Raw genomic sequence first — 15,872 nt, forward strand, 5'->3', positions numbered from 1 at the left:
GCAACGTGGGGCCAGCGCGGGGTCCAGCCCCTCCCGGCCCACCGCGTCCGGCCTTAAAGCGCGGCTCCCTTCTTGGTGCGGCGTGTGGGGCTCGCTCTGCCCTGCGGGGCATGGGGGTCTGTCCGCGGGGCGGGGCATGGGGGGCTGACGGCGGGGCGGGGGGCGCTGACCGCGAGCAGCCCCGTGAGACCGTCCGCACCCCGCGCGCACCCCGCGTCTTTCATGCTGACCTCTGGTTTGGTTGGTCGGCCTCGGTCCTGGCACACCCTCGCATGCACACACACACACACGTGCACACACCCTCGCTTGTACAGGACCTCAGCACAGAGGCAGGGATGCCGACCGCCTGTCGCATGGACCACGGCTGGCCGGCCGAAGTGGCCGTCGGAGAACTGGAGGGCGGCTCCGCGCTCCTTCACCCTGGGTGGCGCCTGCGCTCCAGCCCCGGGGACAGCGTTGGGGGGGTCCTGGAGAGGGGCCAAGGCACCGGGACATTTGTGGGTTCGAAAACGTTTTGAGAATGTCCAAAGAGGAGAGCGGCTTGGGCGCTGGACGGAGACCCGGCCTGCAGGGCCGCCCGGGCCTCGGGGCCTCCCCTCGGGCAGGCAGGGCCGCCGCGCCGCCGGCAGATGGCCCTTTCCCGGCGCGGGGAGCGCCGCAGCCCACCCAGTGCAGGCGCCCGGAGGCCGGCCGCGGGGCCTGGGGTGCCGGCAGCCGGGGGCGCAGGCGCGGCGCCGCCCCCCCCCACTCCCCCCGGCTCTTGTTTCTGGGGTGTCGACGGCTGAGGAGCGAGACCGGGAGGCCCCCTCCCCCTGGCAGGCCCGCAGCCGCCGCCAGCGCTCCGCCCCCGCCGCTGGTCTCGCGTCCCCGCCCCCCGCCCGCCCCCCAAGAAGGGCCTGCCGCCCCAACAGCTCCTCCCCCTAGGGAAACTGGGTTTCCTAACGTGTTTCGTTTTGCAAGGGGCGCAGGTATTGGGCAATGGGCAGTAGCGATGGCTCCACTCTTTAAGTATTCGCTTGTCCCTGGGCTGGATGCCAGGCGATGGACAGGGGCCCCGCCCTGCCCCCCCTGCCCAGACCCCCAAAGAAGAACGTTTTCAGGAGATACGGTGCATGTCGGGAGGGCCCGTACTTGAAAATCCAAGACGGTCTGGAAGGAAGAAAACCTCGGCCCTCCTACCCAGACCTGCCTTCCTTCGGCCCTTCTCACTTTCTCTAACAGGAACAGGCAGAATCCTGTGCTGAGGGTAGACTTGGAGGCGGCGCGGGGTGAAGTGCTGGGGTCTGACCCTTGGGGGGTTTCCGGCCCAGTGGGGAGGGGGGCGAGCAGAGGCGGAATCAAGCGCAGCCCCGACCTGGCCTGAGGCGTCTCCTGGGGTCTCAGGTCCCCGCAGAGGGGCCCGAGTGGGGCTGGGGGCGGGGAAGGCGGGGGGAGGGGGCCACGCTCGCTCAGCACCAGCGGCAGCTGCCCCGAGCCCTGCGATGAAGGCGAGAAGCATCCCGGCGCCCGCCTTCGGGTCTGCTCTGGCTCTCCTCACCACGTTTCCCCAGGAATCATTTCCTGGGAGGTTCCTGGGAACTTGTATCACATACCCTTATACTTCCTTTCCCTTCTCTGGAAACAATGTTCTACAATCCCGCAGAAGGTTCACTCCTGCCTCTACTTTCCTTAGCTGGGCTGGGGGTTGTTGTATTGTTTTAATGTGCTGCAATTATATTTGTTTTGTTTTGTTTTGTTGAAAGAAGTTTTAAAAATCCAGTCTTCCGGGAAAGACCTTCTTTTCTCTTCTTTGTACTAGGCTCCCAGAACTCTGGCCATGTGGTCTCAGCCTTTGCAGGCAGTAAAAATCTCATCACATAGCCAGGGAAAATAGTCACAAATTCCCATGACACAGTTTTGGGCTTTATCGTCTACTCTTGGCGTGCTTCCGTCTGGGCGAGTCAGCAGTGCTGGAGACATTAGCTGGATGCTGGAGCCCCTCTCCACAGATACTTTGTCCCTTTTCTCCTGACTGGGAAACACTGAGTCCTTTGCAAGCATTGTTCTGTGGTTTGTTTTGTTTTTATTCATAAAAATAAAGACGTTTATGTTCAGTGACCTCTGTTCTCTGTGATGATACTAAACATTTGGTGCTATTTTCAAAAGAGCAAACTTTTGCCTCATTGCAAAAATCATACCAGAGTCTAGTTGACTCTTTTGTCCGTTTGTCTGTCTGTTCCTACCAGAATAATTCTTGATCGCCAAAGTCATTTTACAATGGGATGACGTCTTTCCTCTCTCAGCTGTTGGTGCTTGTCATTCTCCTTGGGACCCATGCCATGCCTTGTCTGGAAGGAGACCGGAAAGCCACATTCAAGTTTATTCACAAGGGCAGTGGGCACACTGGATCTGTAAGTGAAAAAAATTAGATACGCTTTGATCATACTTAGGATGCTCTCAGAGGATAACACATATTTCCCATGAAATCAGAACTGTTCTTGTCTAAATCACACATAGTCCCAACAATGTTTCAGAAAATGGGCACACTTCCCATAAATTGTACCCTATTGTCTGTCACTTTAAAATATTGAAGATGTGCTCACATAGAAACACCAAATTAAAATAAAACCTTTTTAACAAGGAAGAAGTGGCCTGACCAGTGACAATCTCGTAAGATTCTGGAATACAAAGAAGTCTGAAATATTGCCTAATTTAAATTCCAAGCAATACCCCCGACGAGTGGTTTTCTCATCCAAAGAAATCTGTCTAGTGGCAGGGATGCACCAAGCGGCCCATTCTTTATTTTTTGAGTCTAAATACCAGTTCTGTTTTCTTTTTTTAAGTTGTTATCATTATATATAACATGTATACAAAGAAAAGAAAACAAAGCAATTATTTTCAAATACATTTCAATAAGTAGATACAGAACAGATTTCAGAGTTTGTTATGGGTTACCATTCCACTATTTCAGATTTTTCCTTCTAGCTGCCCCAAAATACTGGAAGCTAGAAGAAATACATTTTTTTCTTTTTTGTGAATAACATATATACTAAAAAGAAATAAAGTTCAAAGCATATCACAATAATTAGTTGTACATCAAATTTCAGAGTGTGGTTTCAGTTATAATGCCACAATTTTAGGTTTTTACTTCTAGCTGTTCTAAGATACTGGAGACTAAAAGAAATATCAATATAATGATTCAGCAATCATACTCATTTGTTAAACCTGACCTTCTCTGTATAACTCCACCACCATCTTTGATCTTTCTGTCACTCTTTATGGATATTTGGACTATGCCCATTCTACCTTTTTCATGTTGCAAGGGGCTATTGATAATATGGGGTAGGGGGATGGAACTAGCTGATGTTCTGGAGAGGCTGGGCCCTCTGCATTTCAGGAGTTATCCTGTCCAGGGACCTATCTGGAGGCTGTAGGTTTCTGGAAAGTTACCCTAGTGCATGGAACCTTTGTAGAATCTATATAATGCCCTAGGTGTTCTTTAGGATTGGCAGGAGTGGTTTTGGTTGGTGTTTGGTAAGTTATGATAGACAGCACTGTCTAAATGAAGCTTGTATAAGAGTGACCTCCAGAGTAGCTTCTCGACTCTATTTGAACTTTCTCAGCCACTGAGACCTTAATTTGTTACATTTCTCTTCCCCCTTTTGGTCAGGATGGCACTATCGATCCCATAGTGCCAGGGCCAGGCTCATCCCTGGGAGTCATCTCCCACCCGCCAGGAAAACTTTCACTCCTGGATGTCATGATCCACGTGGAGGGAGGGTAGTGATTTCACTTGCAGAGTTGGGCTTAGAGAGACAGGGGCCACATCTGAGCAACAGATGAGGTCCTCCGGAGGTGACTCGCCGGCACACCTATCGGCAGGCTGAGCTTCTCCACTGCATGCAGAAGCTTCATGAGGGCAAGCTTCAAGATCAAAGGCTTGGCCTGTTGATTTGGGTGTCCCTAATGTTTGACACAACATCAGGGGTTTCCCCAGTGGTAAAGTTTAATAGTTTCATCTTTTTTTTCCCTTCACTCAAGAGCCTTTGTGAATACTTTTTGATTATCTGCTTAATATGCTCTGGGATGTATCCAGGCATTACATTAAACTATTCAGGATTAAAGGCCCTCATTCTTACTCTGGGCTCCCTGTGTTTGGGTTGTTTAAATGACCTATCCAGACAAGCTGAGTTAGATTATGCACTACAGAAAATTTAGGTTCTGGACAAAATAAAACTTTCTTCCTTCGTTCTCAAACAGTAGATGAGGTTCTAAAATAAAGATGATGCCATTCTTACCCCTGTATTCTGAATTACCTTAATCCCGATCTGATCAGCTTCATTCTTAACTCTAAATACCAGGTTTTACATATATAAAACAGCCTCTCAAAATCCAAAAATAACAATTACCACTCTGGGCTAAATGTGTCTGCTGTAAAAACTTACAGTCTAGGCCCCTGTTTTGTTTTTTTTTTAATTTTTTTAATTAAAAAAAATTTTTTTAAATATGACAAGAAAGAAACACAAACATTCTTAACATATGATTATTCCATTCTACATATTAGGCCCCTGTTTTTTTATACATATTTTCTAAATGAGACCATGCAATATTTGCTTTTTTGTTTCTGGCTTGCTTTGAAGTGGCCCATTCTTGTTAGAAATGTTTCCTTACCTGGAGCCTGAGAGTCCCAAAGCTCCTTTCCTTGAGCTTCCTCTCAGTCCTTCTAGTAAGGCCATGTGGGAAACGCCTGAGCCTCCCCCACAAAGTAACTCCTCAAATGTTTGAATGCAGCCCCCAGGAGCTGTCCTTCTGTAGGTAAGCAGTATGTCCTCATTCTAGCCTTGGAATCAGAACTTCCTGGGGTCTTCTATTGAAGAAGACGGAAAATAAACAGCTAAATAAATTATAATATAATGTCAGGTAGCAATGAATACGTTGAAGAAAAATAAAGCAGGATATGTTATGACTCTGGTAAAGACATTGTCCACGATGCCCAGTAGATGGAGGGAGCCGAAGGGTATAATGACTGAGAAGTAGAATGGAATATGGTACAGCGACAAAAAGGAAGGACGTAGAGAGGCACGCAACGAACTGAATAAACCTTGGGGACAATGTGTTGTGCGAAATAAACCAGAAACAAAAGAACAAATATGCTAAGGTCACTTTCAGAAAATATTTATAAGAAAATTGGAGCCTAGATTGTGAGCTCTTACGGCAGCCACTCTTCGTCTGAAGTTGTACATGTATTTCTGGATGCTGAGTGGCTGAGCTATATGTATATCGGCTAGTATTTCCCTGGGACTCTGAGTCTCTGTGCCATCTGGGACCCAGACATGGAGAGCTGCAGCCCTGAAGGTTGGCATAGCTATGCAATATCAGTTAAAGGAACCAAAGGGGTGATCAGGCCTCAGTTTGAGCTTAAAACAAAGCCAGTCTGGCTGGGTCTAAGGTAAATCAGAACACGGCAAAAATGACCGTGTACATGCTCTAGAGCTTCACCTACTGTACGGGACCAAAGGCAGAGAGGTTTTTTATGACTAGAACCTAGGTTTTCTGTAACACACCATCTAAATCAACCTGTCTGGATAGCTCACTTGAACAACCCAGACTCCTGGGGTCCAGAACGGGAGGAAGGCCTTGTAGGTCCGTAGTTTAGTATAACGCAGGGACACATCTCAGACCGCGGTGGGCTGATAATTGGGAGGTGTGGCCCCTTGAGGGTCCAAAGGAAAAAACAAAACATAACATATTGTGGTAGTTAGATTCAGTTGTCAACTTGGCCAGGTGAAGATGCCAAGTTGTACTGCTGTGGACATGAGCCGATGGTACGTGAACCTCATCTGTTGCTGATTTATATCTGCAGTCAGCTAGGAGGCGTGCCTGCTGCAATGAGTGACATTTGACTTAATTGGCTGGTGCTTAAATGAGAGAGCGCAATGTAGCACAGCCCAAGCAGCTCGGCATACCTCATTTCAGCACTTGTAGATCAGCCCAGGCCTTTGGAGATGCAGAAAGAAATCACCCTGGGGAAAGTTGTTGGAACCCAGAGGCGTGGAGAGAAGGCCAGCAGAGATTACCATGAGTCTTCCAGATAAGAAAGAACCTCAGCTGAAAGTTAGCTGCCTTTCCTCTGAAGAATTAACGAAATAAATCCCCTTTTATTAAGAGCTAATCTGTCTCTGGTGTGTTGCATTCCAGCAGCTAGCAAACTAGAACGCATATGTGTATGGAAATATTGAACTTTTCCAACTGGGAAACCCTCCCAACCATTGGGGACTCCCAGGAAAGTGGGCCAAGCCCTTAAATATGAAGCTTGTCCTTATGAAACTTATTTCTGTGAGGAAGAAGCTAAGACTGCACATGGCGAGGCCTAAGAGTTGCTCCCAGGAAGCCTCTTTGTTGCTCAGATGTGACCTCTCTCTCTAGCTCTAGGCCCAACTCTGCAAGGAAAGTCACTGCCCTCCTCACTGCGTGGGACATGGCATCAGGGGCGGGAGTCTCCCTGGCAGCATGGGGCATGGCTCCCAGGGATGAGTCTGGCCCTGGCACTGTGGGATTGACAATGCCATCCTGACCAAAGTGGGGAGAAGATGTGTAATAAAATAAGGCACCAATGGCTAAGAGAGATCAGATAGAGTCGAGAGGCTATTCTGGCGGCTGCTCCTACGCAAGCTTCAGTTAGACAGTGCTAATTGCCATGGTTCGCTAACCCCCAACCAACACTACTTCTGTTGACTCTTGAGAACACCTAGGGCTTAAACTGAGACTCTATAAAGGTTTCATCCACTAAGTTTGCTTTCCTGGGACCTATAATTCCTGGGGGGTTCCCAGGTCATATATATCCTGAAACCAAAGGGACCAGCCCCTCCAGGATTATCAATTAATTACATCCCCCTATCCTTTAGTGTGGACATGCCTTCTCAACATGAGAAGCTCTGGGATCTGTTCTGTAACTACTTGTTGAACTGTACTTTGAAAATTGTTTTTTTCTTTCTCTCTTTGCTTTGTATATATGTTATATTTTATAATAAAAAATGTTAAAAGGAAAAATAAAGCAGGGTAAAGAGGATGGGAAAGGGAGAGCTCCTTTAGGTTGGGAGGTTTCAGAAGCGCTACCAAGGAGATGACACGTGAGCAGAGACCTGAATGAGAGGTGAGCCTGTGAACCCCCGGGTGAGGGGGATGCCCACAATGAAACGAAATGTGCTTAATGGTGGAGGAACATTAGGGAGCAGTGTGGCTGAAGCGGAGGGACAGGAAATGAGGTGGAGGGGTGGCTGGAGCCGCCAAGGCCTGTGGGCCCAGGGACACTCTTTAGGGGGCTGAGAGCAGGGACCTGACGTGAGCACAAAGCCTCGCCTGCCTGATCCAGCTGCTGTCCTCTCTGTGCATTCTCACTGGTCACATCTCTGTAAAAGTCCGTAACCCCGAATTGCCTACAGCATCCCAGGTGAAGTCTGACCTGCACATAGTAGAGCAGGGCCATCCCCTCCTTTACCTGGATATGCTGTCGCCATCAGTGCAGCTGAGACCACACATGGAGCATTTTGCAAAGCCAGTTTGGAGTGTGCTGTTTTCTTTTGCGCCCTGCACTGTTAAACCACATTCCCCACTGCTCTGGTTTGTTACACTGGTGAGATGCAGTATGCCAGAAACAGGTGGACTTCTACAATAGGAATTTATTACCTTACCAGTTTACAGTTCTGAGGCTGTGAGAAATGTCCAAGTCAAGGCATCAACAAGATGAGAGCTTCTTCCTGAAGAAAGCCCGCTGGGGGTCCGGGCTCCCCTGTCATGTGGGCAGGCGCGGCCCAGCATCTGCTGGCCCGTCCCTCCCGGGGTTCACGGCTTCCCACTTCTGGCCTCGGTGGCTTCCTCTCTGAGCTTCTGCGTGTTCCTCTCTCTCAGCTTCTGTCTTTCTTAACTTCTCTGGGACTTTTTAATGTGTTTTATTCTCTCATGAAGGACTTCAGTAAGAGGATTACGGTCCGCCATGAATGAGGTGGGCCACATCTTAGGATCCTGCTCACCAAAAAGTCCTACTTCCAGTGGGTCCCCACCCACAAGAATGGGCTAAATTTAAGTACATGGTTTTTCCTGGGTGCATGACAGCTTCAAGCCATCACACCCACCCTCTCCCTCCAGTCCCCTGGCCTAACACCTACTGACATCAGAAAGCTTCAAGAAGCATTGTTCTAGGAACTAAGTAGTGGCTACCCACAGCAAAGTCTTTACCAGATGTATATTTTTTCCAAATTTTTTTTTAAATCATCACAATCAACTTTTTTTTCTTATTTTGTGAAAAATAACATATAGACTAAAAGGCAATAAATTTCAAAGCATATCACAAAAATTAGTTGTACAACAGATTTCAGAGTTTGGTATGGGTCACAGTTGCACAATTTTAGGTTTTTACTTCTAGCTGCTCTAAGATACTGGAGACTAAAAGAAATATCAGTATAATGATTCAGCAATCATACTCATTTGTTAAACCCTACCTTCTCTGTATAACTTCACCATCACCTTTGATCTTTCCCCCACTCTTTACAGGTATTTGGACTATGCCCATTCTACCTTTTTCATGTTGGAAGGGGCTATCGATAATATGGGCTAGAGGGATGGAACTAGCTGATGTTCTAGAGAGGCTGGGCCCTCTGTATTTCAGGACTTACCTGGTGCAGGGACCCATCTGGAGGCTGTAGGTTTCTGGAAAGTTACCCTAGTGCATGGAACCTTTGTAGAATCTTATATAATGCCCTAGGTGTTCTTTAGGTTTGGCAGGAATGGTTTTGGTTAGAGTGTGGCAAGTCATGGTAGGTAGCAGTGTCTAACTGAAGCTTGTATAAGAGTGACCTCCAGAGTAGCCTCTAGACTCTATTTGAACTCTCTCAGCCACTGACACCTTATTTGTTATGCTTCTTTCCCTCCTCTTGGTCAGGATGGCACTGTTGACCCCATGGCGCCAGGGCCAGGCTCATCCCTGGGAGTCACCGTATGGAATACATTTTTATACTTGCCCCATCCTGGTCCCATTTAAACATGACAGATTCCAAACAGCCTGGACTTGTTTGGCTGGCTGTCAGGGACCCTGCTGTGGGATACCTTTTTATTAAAGTCCATTTTATGAGAGTTGACACATTACTCCAGTCTTTAGAAATATTTCTGTCTTCTTAATGCATTACGCTATTCCTACCATGTTTGTGTCAACAATAGATTTCTTCAGCATATCACTTATAACAAGATTTTATGGAGAGGCTAAGATAGAATCCTGCAGCAAGCCAGCAGAAGCTTCCATCAAGGGCAGATCCATCACCAAGACCTTTTGGAAGTGAGTATTCAACCAGCTACAAATCAATCTAATTATGCCATAATCTACCCTATATCTCTCCACTGCAACATATTTTCATCATGTCTTACTAAAATTCACATACACTGCCTTAAACTTCCAGCCCAAAGATGCTGTCAAGAAAAAAGGAAGAAAGAAAGAAATTTCTACTTACACCTCCCAGATCATTTTCTCTTTCACTTCTGGGTTTCTGGACTTCTTCCAGGCCTGAGGCTGACATCAGACAATGCCACACCTAGAATTTGTTTCCTTCTTTTTTTATGTAACTATACAATACAGTTTTGTTCTCCTAATGTAATATACACATATCTGAAAAGGTGTGAATTGATTGTGATCATTTGAATCATATTATAAAAATACAAAGAACTGCTCAATCATTTAATCAATCAAGTTATCATGCAGCCTCTCCATAAGTCCAATATTTCCCAGATTTAAAACAAATCCTCTTATAATAGAAATACAGTACTTTTAATGTAGATTTGTGTTTACCTATTCTAGTAGGCTGACTAGTAGCCCCTCAAAACCCACTCCCACCTGCAACCTCAGAATGTGGTTTCATTTGGAAATAGGTTCTCGGCAGGTGGAATTAGCTAGGGACTGAGATGAGATCACAGTGGCTTAGGGGGGCTAAATTCCACGGCTGCATCCTTATAGAAGAGGGAAGTACGCAGAGGGACATGGACGGAGAGGGCCATGGGAGGTGGCTGGAGCCATGCAGTTAGAAGCCAGCGAAGGTGAGTTAGAGGGTGACTTCGGGAGTCACCAGCAGCCAGGAGGAGGCCAGGAAGGGCTCTTTCCTGAAGCCTTCAGAGCCGTGGGCGAGGGCCGTGCGGAAACCTAGCTTTCAGGCTTCCAGCCTCCAGGGCGGTGAGGGGATGCGCGTCTGCTGCTTTAAGCCGCCTAGTTGGGGCATTTTGCTCCCGCAGACCTGGGAAGCGAGTACGTCCAGACTGAGCTCTCCAAACATGTCCTATCTTTAAACACACTCTTGGGGGACCACAGCTGCTGGAACTTAAACCATCGTCCTCCTGCCAGGAACAGCCTTGACCTAAGTCCCAGCCCCAGTAAAACAAATAGTCTGGTTCGTGATTGCTACTTCATGTGAAGGGAAGCAAAAATGCAGTTTCCCTCTGGAGTTTTACACTGACACAGTATTATTTTCAATTCATCATTCTTCCTGCTTTGCCAACTAGACCAGTCTATAAGGACCAGAATCCCATTGTCTGGCCCTTCACCGTACCCCAGAGCCCAGCACAATACCTTGAACCCCTACAATAGGTACTCAGTCAATATTTCTTGAACAGGTGAATGAATGGATGGATGAATGAGGACAAAAATGTGATTTCATCTATTCAAGAAATAATTTTAGTTTTGCAGGGAATCAGATATAGACATAACCAGTGCCTCCTGGGAAGGAACTTCTGGGGCAGAATCAGCATCCTCATGCTCAAATAATGGTAGCATTCTAGACCAGCAGTTCTCAAACTTCTAGGTCTCTGGACACCTACAGGCTCTTTAAATTGTTATAACCTTTTACGAAGAGCTTTTGCTTACATGGGTTATAGCTATTAATACTTACCACATTAGAAACTAAAAAAAAAAACTGAATATTCATTCATTTAAAATAAGTATAACTGTATAATATATTAACATAATTATGAAAATAACTTTTCTAAAAAATTAGTGAGAAGAGTGGCATTGTTCCACATTTTTACAAATCTCTCGACTGTCAGGCTTAGCAGAAGACTGCTTGATTCTCATATCTGCTTCTGAATTCAATCTTCTTTCGATGTTACACGCCATGTGCCCACTGAAAAACTCCACTGTACACTCATGAGAGAATGAGAGTGAAAAAAGCAAAGTACGTCTTGGTATCAACATGAAAATTATTTTGATCTGTGGATCACCTAACAGGGTTTTGAGAACCTCAAGAGTCCCTGGACTATACTTTGGGAACCATTCACTGCTCCAGAGATATCCACTTCCTATAACAGCGATGTAATTTATAATATTTTCTTCTCGGCCATGAATGTTAGGAAGTCCAGTGCTAAGTTTAGCCATCAGCTCAGCCCAGAATTGTAGCCTTCCATCCCTTGCCTCTCTGTTCAGATGCAATCTGCTTGTTAGGTGGCTTTTCTTTTTTAGTGTTGATGGCTTTTGACAATAGTTTTCCATGTTTTTACTAGACTTGCCTGAAATACGTGTGCATGTATGCTTATACATAAATCTCAACCTTTGCAAGTTTAAAATTACGTTTTCATGTCATTTTCAGTATCTCCCTAGCTGAGGCCCCTCACCAGGATGATAACTTGACAGTACCACTCCTCAGCTTGTCCTCAGCTTGTTGAATTGCAAGGAAACTGTTGTCTAAAAAGATTAAGCCCTATCACAGATTATTTATCACCCAGGAAGCTAGGCAAATAGCAGCTTCTCCAGGGCATCTCAATTGTTCCTCCAAAGTGGAGCCTCCCACTTTGACCACACCACGTTTTCAATGTCAGTAACTAATGTGACTGCTGCCCATCAGAGTCCCTTTACAAATTTGTCTGCCCACCTTACTATACTCACGTTCTTTTCTCTCTAAGAACCCACCTTCAGGCACCCACCAAACTGAATGCCCACCTGCCGGTCTCAGGGTGGCCTGCCCAAGCCACACGTGATTGGATGAGGTTGTACATCTGGCCCAGGTGTGCCAATCAGACTCTCTGTCCGAGAATCCGGCATTGGGTAGAGGGCTGCTGGTTGCTCTTGGCTAATCTCTTCATTCGAGGAGATGTAAATGGGGTAGTTGTCAAGGGATCATCTTCCACCTGGCTGCCCCATGGGGAAGAAGGCAGGAAAACTGATTGCAGAGAGAAATGAAGCAGAGAAGGATGCAGGAGAAGGAGTTCTGCTGAGTTCCAGCAGATGCCCAGGCCGCCCTGGGGCCACCTGCATTCCCAGCCTGGGGCCCATGAGGCGGTCTTAAATTTATATCTCTTAGACTATTTTATAGTTATATTTCCACTTCACGCTCCAGTCAAGCCCAAGTTGGTTACTTACAACCAAAAGGTCTTAACTGAGACAAAGAATAGGAGCACCATCTGTGAGGTTTTCTTTGCAACGATCCTGGAGATCATGGAAGATGCTAAATACTCATTATGCCTGTCTGAAGGCTTCCCCTAGACAAAAAACATCTTCCATTCAAGGACAACTAGGACAGGAAACAGCATCATCTCGAGCTTCCATCCCCAGAGGGTGAATGCAAAGGCGCCTGGAGGCAGCAGTTGGCAGCGTGGGCCTCAGCAGAGGACAGGGGCCAGGCACTGGAAGTCAGGATCGCTGGATGCCAGGGAGGCAGCTGGCAATCATGTCTTCTAATCACCGACCTGTGCCCCACGCCTCTAAGTCAGCACTCTGCACGGCAGTGACCCTCCCTCCATGCCCGGCAGGCCCACCCACTTTCACAAGTGCCGATTTTTAGCAGCTGGAAACAATAAAAGTAGAAGGAGGTGAAGATGCTGGAGGATTGTTTTTTTCCTTTACAGTTTGCAAAGCTCAGAAGACGCGGTATGGCCAGTGAGGCAGGAAGGGTGCAGTGGCTGGGGTATCTCCGGCCACATAGCAGCTGTGTGAGGGGAGGGAGCTCAGTCTACCTCGCTGGGTCATGGTTTCTATCAGCTGCACAGCAAGGAGACAGAACTAGAGGATCTTCAGTATCTCTTTCATCTCCAACTTTCTGCAATCTTTGTGAGCTGGACAGATTTACACAGGACCCCATCTTGATTTTATTACTTATAGTTCATCTTCTCGTGACAGCGCCAGCGGCAGCCTGTGCATGTGGAAGTAAGTGGCTCTCTCTGGAGGGTGATTTAAGAGGTGCTGAAACACCAAAGGACTGTCCTCACTGTTCTGCCACAGAGAAGCCTCAAGTTCCTCTGTTCAAGAGCCAGACTCAGGAAGGACGAATTGTTTGTGGATGGTTTCGGTCCAAAGGCAAATACCCCAACTGCCCACTGGGTCTCACAGCCACATTTGCCTTCTCCGTCCCTGGGAACGGTACCAGCAGAGGCATAGGGGCCAGGGACGTTGTCCAGAGGCACAAGTCCAGGGCCTTGCCGGGCAAGCAGGGGTGCGAGAGGTAGAAGCAGCAAAGAGCTCCAAGGCTCAGCTGGGAAACCAGCAAGGAGCCAACTGCGAGGTCCAGGGGAGTGGGCTGCCCGGAACAGAGTCCACGGAGCTTGCTTCCGCTTAGGCGTGGCCTGAGCCTCTGCTCCATCCACTCCCCTCAGGTGCCCGGCTCCAGTCTCTCGGCCTCAGGGCTCCTCGCAGGAAAGAGGAGACTCTGGGCAACCTCCAAGCTCCCTCCTCAATATAAGGGGAGCCCCATCTCAGGCCCCACACGAGAAATTCCTCAGCCCAGCCTCTACCCTAGAGGCTGTCCTGACAAAAAGCCTATGGATGTGCGCCACCCGAAACAGGCGATTCCGCTGTGCAGCAGCTGCCCGGGACTACAGGGACCACGGAAACCCCCTTCCTGTGCCCCACCCCCAAGGCCTCTGCCACTGAGGGGCTCACAGCCTGGCCCCCAGCTGGCGGGTGGAACCGTTTGGCTTTTTCATCTCATGGCTGCTGAAGGAGCCGCAGCTCTACTCCCTCTTCCCAAGCCTCACCGCACCCCAAACACAAGCCTGGGTGTCAGGCTGGAGCAACCCCCTTCGGGTGGCTTAAATTCTTAACCTATAAAAATGAGGACGGGAGAGCTGTAAGGATAATTTCCTAGCACTCCTGCATGGGATTTATTTATAAATAAGCAGGGTATCTGGGGGCACAAGGTCTAGAAATGACTGAAACATCAGCTAGCACCTGAAGGAGTTGTTCCAGGCCCCAGCAGCCCAAGGACCGCTTCCCCTACGCGTCCCTGGAACCTGTGCAGGCTACTATACCGGTGAACCAGGTGTCCCGCTGACTCTCTCAGAAGTCCAGGCTGGTCAAGCCTTTCTCTCATTTGTGTGTCAGGATGAGGGTGTGTTCTAGTGACTGCTGAGCGTGTAGCTGGTAGTTAATAAAAATAGTAACTGAGGCCAACAAGAGAAAAAAAAGCCCTTTGTGGTATCCTGAAACCTGGGGTTTCCATGGCGCTGGACAGAACCAGGTGTATTTTATCCTTGCTGGGGAGAAAAAGGAAAGGACACCCGTACTCCTGGGCCCAGGGGCGTCCTAGCACCATTAACACCCATCTCCTTAGTCTCCACGGTAGGTCGAGGTGGGAATCTTCCTCGTAAAACCCCGTGGGGGGGGGGGGGGGACAAAAATGACCCCACCGGGCTGAGTCTTCCCAGGGCGTCTTCCTAGGCCAGCAGAGACCTCTGAGGGGCACTGCCAGCGTCCCGTCCTGCCTTCAAGTGCAATTTGCCTTGCGGGCTCCCCCTCCTCTCTGCCGTGTATTTCTTTCCTGGGGGTGTGGGGATTTGTTGCTTTGTTTGGTTTTTATCCTACTGGATAGTGCAGTGATTTCTGCAGAGGGATCAGCCTCAGGCCCAGGCAATTCCCCTAACAGGCCACAGGGAGACATGAGTTAACGGGAGACAACAGTGGAAGAGTCTGCTCGCTGGCCGGCTGGGAGAGAGTCTAGGAATTCTAGAATTTCTAGACTCCTCCGTAACATCCCGAGGTGGGGGAGGATGCACTGATTAGGTCCATTGTGACATAAAGTCTGGGAGAAGTCTGAGGCCCCGGCACCTGCCTTCATGTCTCAGGGCTGCCACACAGAAGCCCTACCCTAAAATGGATTTTGAAGTCGGACAGATGGTTGTTTGGACACGCAGCTGTGTTCACGGCCTGGTCACTTAACCCCCATCCTCTCAGTCCCCTCATCTGTAAAATGGGAATAAACTGGCCTCACGTGACTGTCCTAAGGAAAAACGCGACAGTTGGCAGCCGGGAGAGCCAGCCATTATTCTTTAACCATCATTGCGTGCCTGCTGTTTACAGTCCGCCTGGGGGCTGGGGCGCTGGCCTCCTGCTCTCCGCGCGGGGCTCCGAGGCGGCTCGCGGCCCTCTGGGCGCTCCCGGCCGCGGCGAGCCTGGGGGCCGCGGTTCCTGGCCGCGGGAAGCCCACCCCCTGCCCGGCGGTGCGGCCTCGGCCCACGGGCTCGGGATTCCTCCCAAAGGCCCCTCCGGCCTCCCCTGGGCCCGCGCGCCCCTCGCGCAGCCTCCCCCTCGCCGAAAGACGGCGTCCCGCCGCCCTGCCGCCGCGCCCAACTTCCAGACCCCGGACCTGGCCCCGGGAGGCGCGGGCCCCTCCGGAAGCGCCGGGCCCGGGGCGCGCGGGGGTGGGGGGGCGCAGGGCACAGCGGGGCCGGGCCGGCGGGGGGCGGGGGGTGTCGGCGCGGCTCGGCAGGGCCGCCTCCCCCGCGGGAGTTCCTGCCGGAGAGCCCCGGCCAGGGCTGCGCGCGGCGGGGCGAGGGAGGCGCCCGCGGCCCGGGGGGCGGGGGGAGGGGGGGAGGGGCGAGGAGGAGGAGGTGGGGGATGGGAGGGGTGGGGGAGGTGGGGGCGCGGAGCGGCG

The 15,872-nt window shown here is 49.6% G+C and overlaps 1 long non-coding RNA gene across 1 annotated transcript; it reads right to left on the reverse strand.

The window, feature by feature from the left end:
* Nucleotides 1-1,678: 1,678 nt before the first annotated feature.
* On the reverse strand, nt 1,679-15,260 carry LOC143679632 (uncharacterized). The gene is made up of 2 exons (XR_013173877.1): nt 11,948-15,260; nt 1,679-2,388 (listed from the first exon to the last, which is right to left on the reverse strand). It is a non-coding gene; the product is annotated as an uncharacterized LOC143679632 (long non-coding RNA).
* Nucleotides 15,261-15,872: the final 612 nt, after the last annotated feature.

Source organism: Tamandua tetradactyla, chromosome 4, assembly GCF_023851605.1.
Source record: "Tamandua tetradactyla isolate mTamTet1 chromosome 4, mTamTet1.pri, whole genome shotgun sequence".
NCBI classification, from domain to species: domain Eukaryota; kingdom Metazoa; phylum Chordata; class Mammalia; order Pilosa; family Myrmecophagidae; genus Tamandua; species Tamandua tetradactyla.